The 14,598-nt window shown below is 47.5% G+C and overlaps 1 protein-coding gene across 7 annotated transcripts in view; it reads right to left on the reverse strand.

The window, feature by feature from the left end:
• SGMS1 (sphingomyelin synthase 1) overlaps positions 1-13,784 on the reverse strand; it is a 290,635-nt gene extending 276,851 nt beyond the window's left edge. For 4 of the 7 annotated variants that reach the window (XM_027111917.1, XM_027111915.1, XM_027111916.1 and 1 more), the window contains exon 1: positions 13,544-13,782. The gene's annotated coding sequence lies outside the window, so the exon portion shown is untranslated. Of the gene's footprint in view, positions 1-12,962; positions 13,142-13,468; positions 13,490-13,543 lie in introns of those variants that run through there. The other 3 variants (XM_027111924.1, XM_027111919.1, XM_027111920.1) reach the window with 3 other exon arrangements.
• Between the last annotated feature and the right edge of the window lie 814 nt (positions 13,785-14,598).

A 14,598-nucleotide genomic window follows, 5' to 3' on the forward strand; every position in this document is an offset into this window, starting at 1 on the left:
TCGCTGAGGGTCTGCCTCCTGACCCCCTGGCGGGCCTCACATTTGTTGACTTGATTGTCCTGTCTGCCCCATCACCAAGAAAACTCCATGCACATGGAGACTTTGCTTTGTCCACACTTGTATACTCAGCCTCATCCAAGTCAGAAATGCTGGTCCCAGTGAGTCTGAAGGCGCATGCTGGAGACTGAGGCCACCACGAAGACTTTCACAGAGAGCCATGACACACATGGGCCATTCTGTGCACTTGGGATCTTAGGGTGCAGAGACTGAACTCGCAGCCAGGAGAACAGGGACAGGCTCTGGGATAAGATCAGGAAGAAATGTAAGGGATCGGATGAGAGACCACGTGATAAAAATCTCAACAACACACGGCCACAAAGTTGGGGACAGATGGACAGTCCCAGGGCACCATCTCTTAAAGTCTCATTCACGGTCCACCTAGTCAAGTGAACGGTCAACACACTGGCCACAGAGTGGAAGGGAAACTGGAAACTATCCCCTCCCTCTCAGACTGCTGCCATCTCCCAAGGTCACCTCCGCAGGCACGTACCAAAGGCCTTCAGAAGGACAACACTGCGACGTAGTGATTATTCCCATTTCACACGAGAGAAAGCCAGTGGCCCAAAAGGACGGCCACACGTGTCCCCACTTGCTCTCTCGGTCTCAGGTGACCAGAGCAGCCTGGCTCGGGCTGAAGGCCATGGATCGCCCCACGCAGATGTTTCTCTCACGACACCGTTTTGATCCCAGCACGATGCCCATCGGGCCGTCCTCTCCTCTTCCACCCACCCAGCCTGTCCCTCTCCCTCCTGATTTCCTTAGGAGCAATGAACTCCTCCCTTCTGGCCTCAGGCCGATGGGCACCCCACCCCCTTTTCAGACTTCAGCCCAAACCCTCAGCCTGTGTTTGCAGGAAGCGGCTCCCTTCTCCCCAGCTGCGCTTTCTCTCCCCTTGGTGATGTCCCCAGCCTCCGTTCCTGCCCCCACAGCTGGAGGGGGGAATCCCCTTCAGCCGCCCCTCTCCCGCTCCATCAGGGATGGTTTCTCGAGCTCTCTCTCCGCCTCTCTGCTCCTGGGACCTTTGCTCCCAGCCCTAACCTTCACCTGCCCTGTGACTCGGGAGCTCCGTCGGGATCCTGAGCATTACCCACCCCACCGCACAACCTCAGGCTGATCGCCCCTTAAGGTCTGTCCTTCTGTCACCCGTCCTAACCTCCTTCCCGGATCCACACAGTACGCCTGTGACTAAAACACTGAACAGCCCACACCGTGCACCTGTAATAGAGGCAGCCTGCCAGGAGGGGCATCAATCACAGGCTGGGAAACACCACAGTGAAGAATCAACCACTTGCTGCTGCTTCTAGAAAGTGGTTTAGACGTGCAACTAACAGGATTGGGGAAGGCGGTTCTGAAATAAGATTCTTTTTTATTAACAGGAGAATAAACAACTGATGAAATGGAGTTCGTGAGCCCCTCTTTACAGGTGTCCCCTAGTCACAGGACTCACAGATGTGGGGACCAGGTGACTATGCGCGTCAGCTAATCCAAACTCTCCACTTACAGATAAGGAAGCCGAGGCCCAAGTTTGCCAAGGTCACAGTGTTGGCACTATGCCTTAGCTCGCGGTATTTGCAAGGGTATTAAGGAAAGGAGGGGGAAGAGGGAAGAAGGAAAGTGAGAAGTGGCAAACCACTGAAACAAAACTGAAAGTGGAATTTAGCACTTTGCCAAGACTTAAGGGCAAATAAAACCTTGCTTTTAATAAAGAATCTTTCTTTTAAAAGCTGATGTACCTTAAAGATAGAAAGGCATTAATCTTCTGCAGGTTTTACGTTCCTAGGAAATAGCGAAAAATTAGCCACAGTTGTCAAAGACAAAAAAAGTAAACTAGAATGTGCCCCTCTGACCTCCTAAGTGGTTTGGAAGGGCACTTCCAGCTCTGGATTCTTACAGTGCCCATGTGCCCAGACTCCTCTCTGCGGTCAGAATTCTCTCCCTCAAAATGGAAATCCCAAAACCAAAAGAAAGAAGGAAACAAAGCCGGAATACACGAGTCCCAGGTCCACCTGTGCCAGCCTATGGTGTTAGTCACCTTGTCGTGTGCGCTGTCACACAGGGAGCTGGGAGCAGGCCACCTCCCCATCCAGCGCTCCCGCCCCACCCCAGGGTGCTTGGTGTGCAGCTGCCGTACTGCACCCACTACCTGGTCATGACATTTATCCGTGTACATGTCTGTCTCCCCCACTGACCCCTCAGGAACCCAGACCCCATCTCACTCGTCTCTATATCTCCAGGCCTAACAGGGGTCTGGCCCATAACAGACCCTCACCGTGTGTTCACTCTCTGCCGCTGTAAATCCCTGGCTGAGGAGGTCTGGCGTATACGCTCAGGCCTGTCTGCCCTCCCCAGTCTTCCCTTGGCCCTCCCCCATTCTCTCTGCCCTGCCACATCCCCTCACCAAGCACACAAGCTAATCCCGGCTACTGGGGTCACAGGAGAGCCGTGACAACTGGCACAGGGAAAATCTGGAACATTTCTTCCTAGATACAATTGACTTGTAATCCTAAGGTAATCCTAAGTCCCCATTTCCTACAAAACCTTTCAATTCTAAAAATTTCTAATTCCTCAGTTTTATGTGTAACATTCTTCAGATGGGGGAAGTGCAGTCTCAACTGCACAACAGAAAACTTTGGCTGGAGTAACAGTGGACGGCGCTTGGTGAGGGCTTCCTGTGTGTGAGGCTGTGTTATAATTGGACACACGGTAGCTATTTTACCTCACAACAGCTAGAGACAGGTACACAGCCCTTCTTTTTCTTTTCTTTTCTTTGTTTTTTTTAAGTGCCTTCCTACAAACAGTTTTCTACTACAATTAGCCCCGTCAAATAAGATTAGCTTCTGTCACTCTACTGTCAGGCTATGTATCTTCATACACTTTTAATTTCTCTGTGCCTAAATTTTCCCACAGGGTTAAACAGTGGACACAAAGCCTTTTTTGTGCCTATGGCAGGGAGTGGGGAAGGTGGAAAACAGCAAAATAAAAACAAATCAGGCGGGACTTCCCTGGTGGCTCAGTGATGAAGAATCCACCTGCCAATGCAGGGGACATGGGTTCGAGCCCTGGTCCGGGAAGATCCCACATGCCGCGGAGCAACTAAGCCCGTGTGCCACAACTACTGAGCCCGAGCTCTAGAGCCTGCGAGCCACAACTACTGAAGCCCGCGTGCCTAGAGCTCATGCTCTGCAACGAGAAGCCACCGCAATGAGAAGCCCGTACACCACAACAAAGAGTAGCCCCCGCTCAACGCAATTAGAGAAAGCCTGCGCGCAGGAACAAAGACCCAACGCAGCCATAAATAAATAAATTTATAAACAAAAACAAACTCAGGTCATCTTCCTAAGGCGGGATGCATTTGACGGCAGTTCATGCTTCTAATAAATCTTGACTTGCATTTCCAAATTTTCTCTCCACCCCGGGTTATCATCCATCTAACCCATGGCACAAGCACTGGCAAGGACAGAAAGCAATTTCTGCACTGCCCTGACTCAGACATCCCTCTGCTGGCGTAGACAAACAGGACCATGTGAGTTCCGTTTTTATTTCATGAGGTGGACAGTATTTAAAATTTCTCAATCTGAAATCATCTCACCTGACTGTAACTAGAAGTAGGAGCCGCTGGCTCTTCAATGACATGAGTACTGCTTATGGAAGTAGTTCTCAAAGAGGGGTCCTAGGCCAGCAGAATCAGTATCATCTTGTCCTGGGACATGTAAACTACTAGGTCCCACCCCAAGCTACTTGCCTCAAAAACTCTGGTGGGGATGGGCCCAGCACAGGGTGTTTTAACAAGACTCCAGGTGATTCTAATATCTGTTGAAATCTGAGAACTATCAAGGGAGGCTGAGAAACCTCCAAGGTCATGGGAATGCCCTGCTGGGCTAACCTGTGCTTCACAATCCTAGGTAACCACAATGGCGCCCCACCAACAGCACTTACTCTGGTAATTTTTGTCAACTGGCAAAGGCCCCAGACACTAAACGCTTTCAGGGCCTTCCTACTTTGTTGGGCAAATTACTCGTGCCCCACTCTCCTCACCTCTAAAAAGAGATAATAATAACATGCCTCTTACAGGACTGTCCAAAAGGGAAAAGGCTTAGACAGTGTGGCATGTGGTTCATCCTCAACAAGTGTGAATCCCTATGATTACTACACCTTTGCCAAAAGGTCAAATCAGAACTAGGAATACAGCAAAATAAAACCTGCTTCCTGCATGCTGATGTGAAAATTAATAAAGGGAAACCTCACTAAAATGGAGTCAGAAGGCCTGAAGGGGGAGCACCCATGCAGTACCACTGGATATTAATTTCAGAAAGAATTGTCAATTACACACCCTAGCAGAAGAATCATCAATCGGAAAGAATCACCAATTACAGGCCCCAAGAAGAAAAGATGTACACTGCACCTCCCACAAGAAATCGACTACCCCAGCAATTTAGCCAAGGAGAAACCATCATCACCCTCAACCCTCACCTTTTTTCCAATGGACTTTCCTTCAAAACAACCCTTTCCAACTTCCTCCTTTTTCTCTATAGAATAACATTACTCTCCTTTGTTTGTTGGGCTTGCCTATGACTTTTGCCATGGCTTACTTGTCCTGAATTGCAATTCTCTGCTATTCCCAAATAAACCCACTTTGGCCAGTAAAATAACCATAATTTTTAAGGTCAACACTAGCTACCTGAATGAGGACATTCAGGACCGAGAGACAGCACCTGGCTTCATTGTCTGTCAAGCATTTACTTGCTCAGTCTACAACTGAGCGCCCACCACATGCCCGGCAACCTGCAGAAAAAGGATCCTCTCTCCAGTACTGTGCCTCTGACAGTCTTTCTGGACATCCAACAACTCTGGGGCATAAGGCCTCAAATACCTCATGGGAGATAACGGGAGGAACGCAATGAATGTTAACAAAAGTAGTCATAAGAACAGCTAACATTTATATTGTGATTACCTTGTGCCATGAACTAAGCACGTGACAAAGGTTAACTTACAGTCCTCAACCTCTGAGGTACCTGCTGTTATGAGACCCACCAATGAGGATTAGGGAAACTGAGGCACATAAGGTTTACATAACTTCTCTAAGGTCCTACAGCTCCTAAATGGTAAGGCCAAGACCTGAACTCAGGAACAGTGCTCTTAACCTCTATATTATATGACAGAGAGCTATTAGTTACCTAGGTATCTACTAGCCACTTGTTGTCACTGTTTCCAAAGCAATGATTTTTAAGACACTTAAATTTAGGCACACAATCCACTGTCATGGAGTTCAATACTAGGCTCCCAAAGCCCTGGACAGAAATGCTAATGATACTTGGTTTCTCAGGCCCCTTCACTCCCCCCTAATCTAATTCTACTCAAGTCAAAGTCTCACAGACTGGACAGCTACATGTGACAGAATGAAATTAGAACATACTCTAACACCATATACAAAAATAAACTCAAAATGGATTTAAGACCTAAATGTGAGACCAGAGACTATAAAACTCCTAGAGGAGAACATAGGCAAAACAGTCTTTGACATATATCGCAGCAATATATTTTTGGATCTGTCTCCTAGAATAATGGAAATAAAACAAAAATAAATAAATGGGGCCTAATTAAATTTAAAAGCTTTTGCACAGCAAAGGAAACCATAAACAAAATGAAAAGACCACCTATGGACTAGGAGAAAAATATTTGCAAAGGATGCTACCAACAAGGGATTAATTTCCAAAATATACAAACAGCTCATACAGCTTAATATCAAAAAACAAACAACCCTATCAAAAAATGGGCAGAAGACCTAAAGAGACATTTCTCCAAAGAAGACATACAGACATACAAGCACATGAAAAGATGCTCAATATCGCTAATTATTAGAGAAATGCAAATCAAAACTAGAATGAGGTATGACCTCACACCAGTCAGAACAGTCATCATTAAAAAGTCCACAAATAATAAATGCTGGAGAGGATGGGGAGAAAAGTGAACCCTCCTACACTGCTGGTGGGAATATAAATTGGTAGAGCCACTATGGAGAACAGTATGGAGGTTCCTTAAAAAACTAAATATAGGGCTTCCCTGGTGGCACAGTGGTTAAGAATCTGCCTGCCAATGCAGCGGACACGGGTTCAAGCCCTGGTCTGGGAAGATCCCACATGCCGCGGAGCAACTAAGCCTGTGTGCCACAACTACTGAGCCTGTGCTCTAGAGCCTATGAGCCACAACTACTGAGCCTGCGTGCTGCAACTACCAAAGCCCACGCGCCTAGAGCCCGTGCTCCGCAACAAGAGAAGCCACTGCAATGAGAAGCCCGTGCACTGCAACAAAGAGTAGCCCCCGCCTGCCGCAGCTAGGGAAAGCTGGCACGCAGCAACAAAGACCCAACACAGCCAAAAATAAATAAATTTGTTAAAAAAAAAAAAAAAACTAAATATAGAGTTACCATATGGTCCAGCAACCCCACGCCTGGGCATATCCGGAGAAAACTCTAATTCAAAAAGATACATGTACCCCAATGTTCACTGCAGCACTATTCACAATAGCTAAGACATGGAAGCAGCCTAAATGTCCATTGACAGATGAATGGGTAAAGAAGATGTGATGTGTGTGTGTGTGTGTGTGTGTGTGTATATATATTCAGTGGAATATTAGCCATAAAAAAATGAAATGCCATTTGTAGCAACATGGATGCACCTAGAGATTATCATACTAAGTGAAGTAAGTCAAAGACAATTATCATATAACATCATTTATAAGTGGAATCTTAAAAAATGATACAAATGAACTTATTTACAAAACAGAAATAGACTCACAGACATAGAAAACAAACTTACGGTTACCAGAGGGGATAGCAGTGGGGGGCAGGAGAGGGGGAGATAAATTAGGAGTTTGGGATTAACATATAAACACTACTATATATAAAGTAGGTAAACAACAAGGATCTTCTGTATAACACAGGGAGCTATATTCAGTATATTATAATAACATAATGGAAGACAATCTGAAAAAATATATATATACATATGTATGTATAACTGAATCACTGTGCTGTACACTTGAAACACAACATGATAGATTAACTATACTTCAATTAAAAGAAAAAAAAACTCTCACAGAACAGCATTTCTCCCTACTCATAACTCCCCTGGTACCACACCACTTAACCTTAATTATAAGCCATCCGTCACATAGAGTTCTCTGTTTCTTACACATTGGTCTTTTCTTCCCTACTGGACTGTAACATTCTTTGGAAGTATCCATACTTTCTGTGAAACCCCACAAAATTAGGGAGAAGCATGGACTTACATGTACAGAATTGGAGAGGGTTACACAGTTAATTGGTTGGCTTATTCACTTTGCTTTTCTGACACTTCTTTGTTTATCAGTCTCTAAGAAGTAGCATAAAAGTATGAAGCTTTTGCTATTGAAAGCCAGCATTAGGGGAGGTGTTACACCAACATTTACTGAGCAGCAAATGTTTCAAGATTTGTACTCCCTGCCTCTCCTACATTATCTCATTTAAAGGCCTCAGCAGCTCAGCAGCCTTGTACAGGAGGCTGCTGGGATCTAGCTTGAGGAAGGAGGAACCTGGGGCCACCAAAGGTGAGAACTTGCCCAGTGTCACTCAAGGTCAGTGAATGGAGAACAGAGATTGAAACAACATCTGTCCCCCAAGCCCCTGCACTCTGCCTTCCTCTAATGTTCAGACTAAAAAGCCCAAGCTCAAATTCTCCTCGAAACAACACATTACTTTTGTAAAAAATGTTGTGATAGAGAAAATTTTAAACTCTATTATATGTGATTTAAAAAAGATGGGGCAACCATGTTCATGGATAGAATTACAACATTAAGAAGGAAGAAATGTCAATTCTCCCCCATGTTAGACTATCCATTCAATGCAGTGCCAATCACATTTCCAAGACTTTGTTGAGAATTTGACAAGCATTCCAAAATGTATATGGAAGAAAAAGGATCCACAAATAACTAAGTTCTGAAAAAGAAGAGCATAGAAGGGGCTCACCCTGCCATATAAGACACACTGCAGAACTATAATAATAAAAATAATTTGGCACAGAAATAGACAGATGACTGGGACAGACTAGAGAACTTAAACCCTGTGAGGAATCTCAAAATCTGAAAATGCAAACTAACCAATTTGTGGCAGAAAGCAGACCAGTGGTTGCCTGGGCCTGGGGACAAAGGGAGGGATGGAAGGCAAATGGGAAGTTTCAGGGTGAGGGAAATGCTCTGGATCTTGACTGTGTGGTTTCACAGGTATGCACATCTGTCAAAATTCATTAGATTGTACACTTTAAAGGTACTGGTGAAGTTTACCATACATAAATTATAACTCAATAAAGTAGAAAAAAACAGACTCATGTGCATGTGGGAACCTGATGTATGGTAGAGGTGGCTCCACATTCATCCCTAAAATACTAGAAAAAAAATACACTGGTTAATGATTTTGGGAAAATTGGCTCACAAAATGGAAAGGAAAATATAACACCAGATTCTTTCCGTATACCGTATATTAAGACGAACCTCAAACAGATTACAGCCCTCACTGTGAAAGGTAAAAGCAGCAAGTTGGCAGAAGAAAATACAGAATATATTTGTAATCTTGGGGTAAGGAAGAACACCTAAGATTCCTAATCTACAAAAAGCAAAAATTAATGGCATTGGGCTATATCAAAATTTAAAATTTCTGAAAGTTACCACTGATAAAGTTAATAGATAGCAGAATGAGATTAATATCTAGGATATTTAAGACATCTGCAAATCAATACATTAGAAAAGCAGACTAAAGCCAGTCAAAGAAATTGTAATAGCTAACAAATACATTAAACGATGCTCAAATTCATTAAGAAATTACATAAGTTCACGTTAAAACAATAAGAAGCCATCAAATACTGGTAAAATTAGAGAGATGGTTAGTATCAGCCACTAAGGAGGATGTGGTGATTTAGGAGCACTTGATGCACTGCTGTGAGAGTGTCAACCAGTCCAGCAACACTGGAGACTAATTTGGCAGTATTTAGTAAAAACAGGTGTGTTTGTTCTCTTTTACCCAGCCCTCCCACTCTTGGGTAGATACCCTTAGAGCAGTGCTCCTCAAACTTTCCTATGCACCAGAGTCTCCGGGCTGGATGTGCTAAAACACAAATTGATGGGTTTCTGATTCAGGAGGTCTAGGTTAGGTCCCGAGCACCTACAAGTCTAACAGTTCCCAGGTGAGGCTGATGCTGCTCGGTATGGACCCCTGTAAGAACCACCACCCTAGAGATGTTCTCACAGGCATCGTTAAGAGATGCTGCAGGATATTCCTTCATCACAGCTTTGCTCATGGTAGCAGGAATGGAGGTGACCTAAGTTTGCATCATTAGAAAAATGGGTAAGTAAAACTAGTGGGTACATAGCAGGCCAGCCGTAAAAAGCAGCAGTCATAGCAATGCACTGGATAAACCTATACTAACATAGATCTCTCCAATAAAATGTTGAATTAAATTCTTTTGACTTTTATGAATGTCTGAAAATTTCCCTAACAAAAAGTTTTAATATTGAATGGAAAAGCAACCGAATAAAAACATAGCAGCACAGCACTACTTACCTGAACTGAAAACATGCACACAAGAACACAACATCTTTAACAAGGATAGAGACATACCCAAGAACATCTAACACAAGAGAGGAAGCTCCTCTGACGGAGAGGGGAATGAGAGTGGGAAAGAAGGAAAAAACAAAACAAGAAAGGGGCTTTGCACAGGGAGATCTTATGCCAAAAATTGAGCATGTTAACTCAACCCTCAGCACCAGGAAGTCTCAAAGGTGAAAACTACCTCACCTATATTTACACACAATGGTTGCTCCAGTGAAAGCCCTCAGAAGCTTTGCAGGCTAAGGGGGCAGATCACCTTGCCACGAGAGAGGGAAGGGGAATCTTCTTGAAATACAAGCTTGGGGTGATTTCAGGCCCCCAGAATTCAACCTGCTACTGAGCCCTGGACTTTCCCTGTGTGACATATTAGTATTTAAAAAGAAGCTGGGATGCTTAGCTTTTGGCAAAGGGTGTATGTGTCTACGTCTGTGTCTGTGTCTCTTGTCAGAGTGTGTGTGCACGTGTGGGTCTGTGGATTTGTGTGTGGCTGTGTGTGTGTGTGTGTGTGTGTGTGTGTGTGTGTGTGTGTGGTGTGTGTATCTGTGGAGGGAAAGAGGACTAGGGAGGGGAGCAGAGCACTCCAGCACAGACCGAGCCACACCTGTTGATCTGCCATTTGATTCTGTTTTACTGAAACCAGAAGTCACAGTCACAAAACCAAGCCACCTTCTTGGCCCCACCCACCCTTCTCTTCCCTTTTCTTCACCCTCTCCTCCCCGACATCCAACGCTTTTTCCTAACTGCCACATCTAAATATGCTCCTCTGGTGACTGGGTAGCTAGCTTATTAAAGTGACACACTTTACAGCCAAAATTCTTGGGATGTGGTAGGAGACGATAAATGACTATTTATGTTCCTGACCAAGGGCCTTAACAGAAAAGTCCAAAATCTTTAAGACCGGGTATGCCTTACCAGTTCTTCCAGAAGAGACTGCTGTGGCTACAGCTACCATACAAAAAAGGCAAAGAGAGAGCCAACTACAATCTGTCATGCCCCCCACAAGGTCACGCTGGCCACAGCTTTTTAGGACCATCAAATAGTTTATCATATGAAGTGGTGGAAAAGTGTATGGGACGATGAAAAAAGAAAGGTCAGCACTAGTAGAATTTATGTGAGAAAATGCAGCAGCTTTAAGTAAATGAGCCCATGCCAGGAAAGTATGTCTTTAGGGGAAGAAGAAAGAGCTTAACAACTGGAGGAAGGCACAGAATAGCAAAGGTAAAATGCAGAATGAGCTGGACAAACACTCAGGCCTCCCTCAAAGACGGGCCAGGTTATCCCCCTGTGCAAACAAGCCAGAATTTTTATTCCCAAAACACTGTTTTGTCTCTTCTATGGCAGCACTTTTCATTGGATGATAAAGGCTTAGGAATTCTACAGTTTTCCTGAACTGTTTTGTATAAAATGAAGTTTTATAAAAAAAAGGGTATTTGATATGCAGCCGGAGCACTTTTTAATTTAAAAAAATGTATAATGGTCATATGTAGGAGCCTTCTAGGTTTTCATGAGATATGTAAGCAAAACAAGCTTATGTTTTTTCCATTGACATGCAGGATCTGTCACAATTTTAAAATTAAGGGACTTAACCAGGAAAAAAGTAAAAGGGTTGAGGCTTCAAGCTAAGGTCAACATAGGCAATTTTGACGTATGAAAACATACAAAGTTCTTTAAACGTCAAAACTTACTGACAAGCTTCTAATACGAAAAATTATTTAAATTTCAGTTGAATGAGTATCTACAAGTTAGGCACTGCTCAAGATGCTAGAGATCCTCCAATGAATAAGACATTTCTTTAATAACTGTGTCCCTTTAATGTCATTTATCCATCCCTTGAATTAATTTTTAATGCTTTCTGATGTTTGAAATAGCTCACTACCAGCAATGAAAAACTGCAGAAATACATCTTACTATTTTACTAAAAATGTAAATTTCTAATCTCTGAAGCAGAAACAGAAGGAAAAGACTTTCTCTGCTTTACATACTGCTATCATTTTCTGCACATTAATTAATTACTTAAACTGTGCATGGTGGCAGCTGCCACTTCCTGCTATCCAACGGGTCAGAGAACTGGAGAGATTCAAAAACATGCTAGATAGTTTAAGAGAGACAGGGAAGGAACCCAAAAAACCAGGGCCTCCTGCCATAAACAGAAAGCAAGATAAGGAAAGTGAGCTGCTCTAGGCAGAAGAGTCTCCTGGAGATTCCCCTGAAGCTGCTGCCGCTTGCTCGCTGGCTTGCTGGCTTGCTTGGCCAAGGTATGGCTTCAGGGCTGGAAGGCTGCCACCTGCTGAATCACCAAACATCTCTGGGCTTCCCTTGGAGCACTGACCAGACGGGGACCCATCCCCCGCCAGGCTTCTCCCGTGAACACCTTCCTCCCCGAACCAATGAAACGCCTAGCCCTCTCCCCTTACGCCAAGCCAAAACAGCCAACCAACCTCGTTATGTCTGGGCAGCCCTAGGCAACTCCCATCGCGTCGCTACGTCACCAGTCCCACTCCTCTCTTTCTGTCCACTCGGTCCCCCCCGAATGTTCAAACCCCAGTGCCAAGAAGCGTGGGGAGTTCACAGCACACCATGACGGGCACTTGCCACTTCCACACCCAGGCAGCCAACCCCAAACACCCCCAAGTCCGCAAGCAAAATAACCTGCAAACAGCTCTAAAGGTCCAGCAAGGTAAATGTCAAGGGAGCTAGAATAGTAAGCAGGCCCCATAACATAGAAAACAAACTTCCCTTTCAGAAAACAGCCTTCACTCTTGGTTTCTAAGTGTGTACTGCTGAAGTCGGTACTATCTGAAGGTGAAAAGAAACATCTGAGAAGCACCTGCATGGGTTCTCTTCACTCCCTCCGGCCCTGGCAACCCTCATCCGGATTTTTACTTGACACTCCCACGACGGAAACAAGCTTTAACCAGAACGCGCCTGTGTGAATCCGTTAGCTGGACCAGGACACCCTACCCGGTCCACCAGAAGAAGCAGAAAGCCCGAGTCTGGGTTAAGAAGGTGGGAGAAACAGCCGCTGTTGTCGCTGCTCTGCCCTTGACACGTCGCCTTGGAACCGCGGAGACCCCTCACTCACGTGAAGGGCCGCGTCCTGGAGAGAATGTCCAGTTCCAGGCTGCGCTGATGGCTCCTCCAGGCCTTACCTGTAAACACGCTCACCCGTGGGGGCAGCCCCGCAGGGTGTCAGAGCCACCCCCAACCTGGAGGCTGTTAAATGGCCTGCGGAGGGGGGCACGCCCCGCAGGGAAAGGGTTCCCACCTGTTATGTTGTCCGGGGACATCGAGGCGGGGCGGGGAGGGTACCCGAAACCCAGGGCGCCTGGCCGGCTGCGATCGGACCCAGAGGTACCAACTGTCACGCCGCCAGCCGGGCGGTGGGGGTAGGGCCGTGATTTGGTGTCGGACCCTGCGGGTCTCCGGACCCCCGCCGCGCCACTGCCCGAAGGCTCCTCGCCTCGCGGTTCTTCGGCCCCTCCACCGTCTGCTCGCCCCAAACCGACAGCAGGCAGCCTTCCAGCCCGCACGCAAGACCTCTGAAAAGGTGCCCACTGACGCCTCCGCCTTTCTCCCTGCCTCAACTTGGTCCGGGAGCCCCGCGGGCTCCCCGCCCGCTCGGAGCCCCGAGCCCGGCCGCGGGACCGCCCCCCACCCCGCGCCCACTCCTCCCCTGGCGCGGTGGCGGAGTGGGGGGACTGCCCGCCAGGTACGCGCGAGGCAAGGCGCTGGCTGCGCTCACGCCCCCTCGCCCCGGGGCTGCCCGCACACCTTTCCCAGGCCCGGGAGCGGGGGTGTCCGATCGGCCCCCGGCGAGCGGCTCTCTCCCGCCGCCCCACGACTCACTTGCACCGGAGTCGCGGCAGCCGCCGGAATTCCGCTCGCCGAGCCCCCCGCTGCGGGATGAAATCCGGGGCAGGGCAGAGTTGGGGCTCCACACCCGGAACGCGCTGTCAGGCTGGCTCGTCGGCCGCAAGGGGAGAGCAGCCTTCCCTGGCCGGCCCTTCCCGCTCCCGTCCTGGCCCCCGCCGACGCCGACGCCGCCGCCGCTGCTGCCCGGCCGCTGCCTAGCTGGTGCGAACGCTTCCGACTTGCCACAGCGAGCCTCCCGGGCTGCCGAGCATGCCCAGTCCGCTGCACGAGCCGGTCCAGCTACCCGCGCGACGCAAATCCGCTTCTCCGGGTGTTCGCTGCGGCCAGGAGGGCGGGGCGGGCGGGGCGGGCGGGGTCTGCGGGGAGCTCATCCCAGGACCCAGGGGGGACCCGAGCCAGACTGCGCACCTAGGGGCTGGCGAGGCTTGGCGCCCTGTTATTTTACTTTCAAGTAATTGGAAGCTCGAGAGGCGGACGTGTTCCCCAACGACGAGAAAGGCCCAGCTTGCACATTTTTAGGGGGCCGTTTAGTCAGGCCGGACGGGAGCCGAATTTTACGGTCGGGGGCAGTATACCATTTGGGGCAGAGCCGGAGAGTTGAAGAGCTAGAGCTGGTCAGAACAGAGAACGCAAACTCGGCCTTCCGGAGACCCGGCTCGCGGGCACGAGTTTGCGAGCTACCCGAGTCTCTTCCCCACCGAGCCTAGGAGTGCAGCACTTGGAATTAACTCGAAATTGATCATATTTTTAAATTTAAAAAAAAAATTAATAAAAAATGTAGAAAGGGCGGACCGCAGACTCTACAGCCCATTTTCAAATCTCTATTCACAGATTGACTCCAAAAACAATGAATCAAGGCGAGTAAGGCCCGAATAGCTCCAGTCGTATAGGGAGAGGTTCAGGCCTCTACAGGGCCGCCCCACCCCGACCCTTCCCGGCCCCACCTCCTGCCAGCCCCACCTCCTGCCGACCCCACCTCCTGCCGGCCCCGCGGAGTTGCGGGAAAAACCTGGAGAGCTGGCGTGCCC

Source organism: Aethalodelphis obliquidens, unplaced genomic scaffold (genome assembly GCF_003676395.1).
Source record: "Aethalodelphis obliquidens isolate GAN/ISIS:26980383/991018 unplaced genomic scaffold, ASM367639v1 scaffold11, whole genome shotgun sequence".
In the NCBI taxonomy this organism is placed as follows: Eukaryota; Metazoa; Chordata; class Mammalia; order Artiodactyla; family Delphinidae; genus Aethalodelphis; species Aethalodelphis obliquidens.